The 7,052-nt window shown below is 52.3% G+C and overlaps 1 long non-coding RNA gene across 1 annotated transcript; it reads left to right on the forward strand.

The window, feature by feature from the left end:
• The first annotated feature begins 5,480 nt into the window (after positions 1–5,480).
• LOC121043232 (uncharacterized) lies at positions 5,481–6,267 on the forward strand. Its single transcript, XR_005796749.1, has 2 exons — positions 5,481–5,653; positions 5,980–6,267. It is a non-coding gene; the product is annotated as an uncharacterized LOC121043232 (long non-coding RNA).
• The last annotated feature ends 785 nt before the right edge of the window (positions 6,268–7,052 follow it).

The raw sequence follows: 7,052 nt of genomic DNA on the forward strand, positions 1-7,052 counted from the left end.
GCCTCAGCCCAACATTTCTGGAGTTGGAGGAAGGGGTTGAGTGGCCCCTAGAAGCTGGAAAAAAAGCAAAGGAATGGATTCTCCCCTACGTCTTCTATAAAGGAATGCGGCCTGCGGACAGCTTGATTTTAGCCCACTGAGCTTTGTGTCGGATTTCTGATCTACAGAACCGTGAGATAGTAATTTTGTATCGTTTGAAATCCATACATTTGTGACAATTTGTTCCAGCATCCATAGAAAACCGGTATTTTGTTATCCCTCACCAGAGGTGGATTTTATCCTGCCCTTGGACCAAACCTCAGGCAGAGCTCACTGTTTTCCTGATAATAAAAAGTCCACTCCAGGCTACTCACAAAACCCCAAACCCTCCATCATTGGCCCGGAAAATAGGTCGTTCTCTTTCTTTAACATGGTTGGAGGGGGTGATGGTCTCATGTGGGTGGAGCCAGATGGGGCCGCCCCCTTGGTCAGCCTTGCACGACGGTCTAGCACGGGATACTACCTACTATTTGCCCTCAGCCTTTGAAAACTGAGCTAGAAAACATCCCACCTTAACATCCTGTTACAATGATAATGCCTGCTTTGCGAATCCGCCCTGCAGATTGAGGGCACTCATGTGTGTGAACGGAAAACAGTGAGGCGGTGTTCATAAGTCCTTATAGTTAACAGTCCATTCAGTGCGCCCACTAAAGGCCAGTCCAGGAGAAAGCTATGGGTGGAAAATCTGAGGGATCCAAAGGCCAGGCCATCTGGGTCCCTGCCCTGAAGCAGCTCACAGAGAAGAGTAGCTAAAAAGACAACGCGCAACCGTCAGACTGAGCTGCAGGGGACCCGAGCCCACACCCCGATGAAGTGAGCCAGAGAGAGGAGATGTGCATCCCAGGCTCCCACGGCCAGCCCCTGTCAGTGCTGGTTTCAGAATGGCGGCCCCAGGCTCCAGCCCTTTCTCCTACACCGCAGAGATCTCTCTGGAAGTCCTTGTCTATCCCCAGATGGGACGGGCCAGCCTGAGGTAAACCAGGGCAGCCCAGAGGACACCCCCTCCGCAAAGATCGGGAAGGCCACGGGACCTCACCCCAAAAAGCAAGGGTCACTGAAAAGTCAGGAGGTGAGCAGGGCACCATTTCACACAGAGTGACCTTAAGGATCAGTAAGAGAGGAATCAAGAAAGGAAGTGAAGAAATTCGCTGTAAACCCAGTCATCGGTCTGAATCAACTTCCTCTTGAGCTGGAAGCTAACCTAAAGGAAGAGAGAAGGCTAAACGACTTCCTCGAAGGGAAGTTGTAACATGTGCCTGCACGGCCCTCCACCTCCCAAGCCCCTGCACAGAGGCAGCTGAGTGTCCAGAGCTCAGGGCCTCCCCCACGGTCCCCACGCGAGCTAGGAAGACAAGAACAGCTCCTCCCAGGCAGGCCATGCAAGACCCTCAGGCAGTGGTTCCAAGACAGTTACGAGCACATGAAAATCAGAGATTCCTGTTTCCAATCTTTTCAGAATGCATAGGTCTAAGGCAGGGTTCAGTAATTAGACTTTCAAATAAACAATACCTGTACCTAAGGAATTACCGCCCCGTGTCCCCCACCTGCCGTCATCCCCTCTGCAAGAGTTGTCAGAGTTTTTACCTCCACCCGGTCACCCCCATGACTCTGGATTGGTGAGTTCACCTGTTTCCATGATTTATCACCTTCACCCCAGACCTGTTGATTTCCTGCTGAGACAAGAGGACGGTTCTGCTCCCTCAATGCCACCCAGCCTCTCCCCCCACATCTCCAAAGGCAGGATGAGAGTATACTTATTTCTTCTTTCGGCGAATTTGGCAGTTCTTCACAGTGCCTCTTCCTTATTCCATCCGTGTCCCAACAGTCCCTCCCTGGCACCTTCAAAGTTGAGCCTGTTGGCATCCTTAAACCTCCCCTTCTTTTCCTCTGTGGTTTTACTGTCCTTGTCCTTGGGTTTAGTTGGTCCTGCACCTTCATGCGAAAGAACCTTCCATGCTTTGTTCTATGGGGTAATTCCTACAATTGAAAGCCTGTTAACTTCATTTACCATATTAAGAGTTTACATATATGTAATATATAAATATATTTACATTAAATATATTTACATTAAATATATATTTATTTTATATGTTTTATATATTTTAATTAATACACACACACACACACACACACACACACACACACATATCACAGGCCAGGCAGTATGCTAGGATTATACTCCCCGCACTCTTGGCTTGTGATGTAACCCCAGGCCATCCCTCTAGCCACATTTCTAGCCTCCCGATCAGAGAGATTCTCCTGCATGATACTTCACTGGTTGCTCAAAACCGTGCAGTGTTTTAGAGCATTCTCTGTTTAGACCATAATGGCATGGTGGAGCCTCTCATTGTATCCAGCACTCATAATTGCGCTCTCTCTCCCTCCCTTTCTTCTCTCCCTCTGTCGCCCTTGAACCCTACGCTGTTCACCTTATCTTCAAGGAATCCGTATGTTTTTACACCGCCCTTACTTAGTGACTCTCAGCCAGGTTTGGGAAGCACCACCTTCAGGTTTTCGAGATAGAGGAAAAGTATTTGGGCTTGGGAGTCAGACAGAAGTTTGCGTTCCAACTCAGCCGCTCAGCGACTGGATGACCCAGAATAAACCCCTGCACCAATCAGGGCATTAGCTTCGACTGGAAAATCTGGACAACTCATTGCTCTCCTAGCATTGCGTGAGGTTCCTGTGACGCAAGAGAAGTGAATGGCCCGCATAACTAGAGATTGGTGAGCACTAATGAGAACAGGCTTTCTTTGCCAATATAGATGCTGTCCAGCTCATTCCCCACTTCGGGCCGGGCCCTCGGCTCAGTGCTGAGGCACAAAGACAGATAATCACGTTCAGACAAGGGAGGAGCTGGTCACAGAGCAGTGGGCGGGGAGAAAGCGGAGGTCCCAGGAGCCGTGAGGGGCGCCTAAGTCAAACCAGAGGATGTGCTCCAAAAGGTGAGCCCCAGCTGGGTACAAAGGACAAGCAAAACTAAGCTTAGGCGTGTGGGGATGGCGTTCTAGACACGCCCACTGCATGAGCAAAGGCAGAACCTATTCCCAGCAATCATACGGGGGCCCTGAGGGTGTGACCACATCTGGCAAGCTTCCACATGTTCAGAAGCTGCCTCGGTCATGCCCATTCGTCCCCTGTCCTTCCAAGCCTCCTGGGGCCCTGCCCACCCTCCTCTCTTTCCATGGACCTGCCTCCACACCGCCTGACCAGGCGCTCAACTTTCCACCCCCCCCCCCCCCCCCCAGAGCAAGACCACTGAGTCTACTACTGTGCCCGGCACGCCGTCCCAATTGTGCCCATGTGAGACCGATATTCTGGGCCTTTCCAAGGTTGGAAAGTGAGTGATGGTCACAATAAGGAAATAGGCAAGGGAGGTGACCAGCAGCAGGCATGGGGCCATGACCAACAGGCGTCTCTACCCAAGCGCCTGCTGGCCTGAGATGGGGTCTGCTCGGTAAGGGGAGATGGGCCCCCAGTGTCTGTCTAAGGCCTTATGTGGGTCTTTCCTATGGCGATGCTCGCGTCCCCTCATCCTCTTTTTCCCTTCGTATTCGAACTGGAGCTCATTAGGTCTTCCCTCCCTCAATTAAACTCGCCTCCTTCGTCCCCCGCCCTCACCCAGCCGTCAGCAACGTCTTGGAGTCCAGTTGTGTGCAAGGCCAGAGGTGAGGGTGATGAGAAAGAAGGGGCACTCTGGTCCCCCTCATGAGGAGATGGCAGATCAGCTGAAGCCAGCCACAGTAGAGCTGGGGGAACGGGGCTGTGGGCAGAAGAAACAGCCAACAGGGACGAATAAGGAGAAATTTCTCCCCCACACACTATAGGCAGAGACTTGCCACCTAATGGCGGCAAGTGTGACCTCCGTCACCAACGCAGGTGTCTGGACCAACGGGGTCCCACAGCGAGACGACACAGCATGGGAATGCCAGCACTCAGCCTCAGGTTCCAAAACCATTGTTCCTTCCTCCTTCCGGTGTCCCTCCTAAACGCGGGCCTGGGCCCTTCTGAAGTTCTTTGCCTGTAAAACAGGAGAAGAAAAAGCCCACCGCAGAGCTGATGTGGGCTGCAATAAAATCATGGCTGGACTCAGAGGCCTTGCTGGCCTCTCTGTGTGGCCAGGGGGAGGGCCATGGCTGTGATCTGGCAGAGGCCACGCCTGCTTTTGAACCTGTAGCCTGCACCTGGCCAGTGTTGGGTCTCGGGGCCAGTTACTTAACATCTCTGAGCACCTCCTGAGTTAGGGATGAAATGCCTCTATCGACACCCCTCCAGGGTGCTGTGAGGAATAAATAAATCGACATCCATGGATGGCACAGGAAAGCACTGGGCACGCTGTAACTCTCCAAGAGGTGAATCGTCATGACTGAGAGCAGTAATCGTCCCAGAGGTGAAGTTCTCTTGTGATGCAGTGCCTCTTACTTAGACGTTTCTGGCTCTCTGCCATGGCCCTTCTTAACTCTGCTCGACAGTGTGTATTAAGCACCTGATTTGTTCCCAGTTCTCTACAAGTCTGAAGACTGAAGCCCACAGCTCATTACCCTTTGAAGGATGAGCTATAAATACACTGGGTCATTAAAAAGAGGAAGGAGTGCACCTGGACAGTCAAGAACATGTAAATTCGGCCAGAGGAGACTTCAGGGCCCAGAGACCGCCTATCACCATGGTCTTCCTGGCTTCTGCAGAAGAACTCTGGACGTCCAGGTCAGGGACCACAGGTCAGCCAGCTTCCCCTCCGGCTGCCTCAGGAAACCCCCAGGGATCCCTCGCCCTCTGGGGGAAGAGGGAAGTGACCCCTGGTGGGAGGGTCCAACGCTTGGTCCCCAAAAGCATTGTGTTCCCCTCTGTGGACTGGCATGTCCTGAATGTCTCAAACCAGGAGGAGCAGAGGGGAAAGAGGGTGTGAGTTTCGACTGCGCAGCAGATGATTTGGATGACCTTGGGCAAGTTATTGAACCCCTGAACCCCAGTTTTCTCATCTGTACGGTGGGATGCCCTTGAACGTTAGAGAAGACGCAGGAAGTGCATCTGACACATCGTAGACGTGCAACAGAAGTAGTTTCTCTTTCTCTTCCTCCTCTTTCCCTTTTCTCTTAGTGGATTATGTCCATTTTGCATCCCGAGCACTTGGGAAAGTTGCTGCCACGCAGCGAGTGCTCGAGGAATGCTTTTTTATTTTATTTTATTTTTTTAAAAAAATTTTTTTCAACGTTTTTATTTATTTTTGGGACAGAGAGAGAGAGCATGAACGGGCGAGGGGCAGAGAGAGAGGGAGACACAGAATCGGAAACAGGCTCCAGGCTCCGAGCCGTCAGCCCAGAGCCCGACGCGGGGCTTGAACTCACGGACCGCGAGATCGTGACCTGGCTGAAGTCGGACGCTTAACCGACTGCGCCACCCAGGCGCCCCGAGGAATGCTCTTTTAAAGAACGGAGGAGAGCTCCGATTTCCCCAGCTTGGAGTCTGTCAGAATCACCGACGGCATTCTCACTGTGGGACAGAAGTCACTGTGGGGTGTGGTAGACTGTGCCATGGCCCTGCAATGACGTCTGTGCCCTGACACCTGCCTGGAACCTATGGATAGGTTGTTACATGACCGAAAGGGACTTGGCAGGTAAGAGTAAGGTCAGGGACCCTAATAGAGGACGATTTCTAGAGTGGTTACTCGGGGCCCGATCTAATCACACGGTCCCTTAAAAGCAGAGAACCTTCGCTGGCCAGAGGCAGAAGGGATGCGGCGGAAGGGGAGGGCATGGAGGTTCAAAGCAGAGGAAGGATTCGTCATGCTCTTGCTGACTCCGAGATGTGGAGGGTCTGCATCCAAGGGCCAGACAGAGGCCCCTTGGAGCTAAGGACAGCCCCCAGCTGACAGCCGGCAAGGAAATGGGACCTCAGTCCTGACCCATAGAGACTGTGATCGAATGTTTGTCTTATTTTCAGGCACTTTGTTACACCAGAAATAGACAACCAATACCCTGAGCCTCCAGAGTATGGACGCTGACCTACCAAGCCCTTTGGCTAATATGTACATTCACCAAGCGTGCCGGAAGTGTCCCCTTCATCACCATTTGCAAACGTCAACTGAGAGCTGGACACCAGGCTAGTGGTTCCCACGTTCCTCTCGTCCCTAAACATCAAGAGCTCTTACTGTGTGGTCACCCAGCCCCATTAGCCATTAGGCCTTGGCCCCTAGGCGGCCCATCAGGGTAAATTAAAACGAAAACATTTTGGCTGGGAAGATCTTGGGGGACTTTCCCCGGGACTAAACATATCCATGGGCTGGGAGTCTACTTATGTTCCAAACAAAGTCATGATTTTGCCTCCAAGATTCCATAAGCCCCGTGTTGTACCAACGTCCTACGTTCCTTCCCACCGATGGTGTCTCCTCACGGTTGTGTAACGCCTCGCAGCTATTTGACGGTCACAGGAGGAGTGGTGAGGACGGGGGAGCAGGTGGAGCAAACCTTACTGGAGAGGGAGCTTGTGGCTTCCTCCACCTTGAACTTGGATATCTCCTACCCAAGCACCGGGGTGAGAATCCACACCCTAAACACAGCAGCTGCCATTTTTGTCCTTCCTCACCTCTCTTCTGCTCACAGGCGCTGAGACTGGACCAGAGCTTTGGGTGCATGGTGGTCTAGACAGAGAAATGGTCAACTCGGTCAGCTGGGCCAGCGACTTCCTCTTTAAAGGTCTCCGGGGTGTCTGGGCCAGAAGGCAGGCCAGCCGAACGTTTCTTTCTGAGTTCATTCCCAGTTTTCAGATTAGATACCTGTCCCGACTTAAGAACTATTGCTACCCCCTCTTACTGACGGGAAAGACAAGTTGGAAGGACGGACGCAAGTTTCCAGGGGCTCAGAGATGTCTGGAAGGAGGCTCTGCAGGGAACGTTGTCCGCCATGAACGGTAACACTGACGGAGGCTGAACTTGCCAGGCCTTAACGTGCGCTGCTCGGAAAAGTCCTCATTTCCTTCCCGCGTGAAGTGATGGCTGAAACATCTCCTCTACCAAA

This window comes from Herpailurus yagouaroundi, unplaced genomic scaffold, assembly GCF_014898765.1.
Source record: "Herpailurus yagouaroundi ecotype Mexico unplaced genomic scaffold, PumYag 186, whole genome shotgun sequence".
NCBI lineage: Eukaryota > Metazoa > Chordata > Mammalia > Carnivora > Felidae > Herpailurus > Herpailurus yagouaroundi.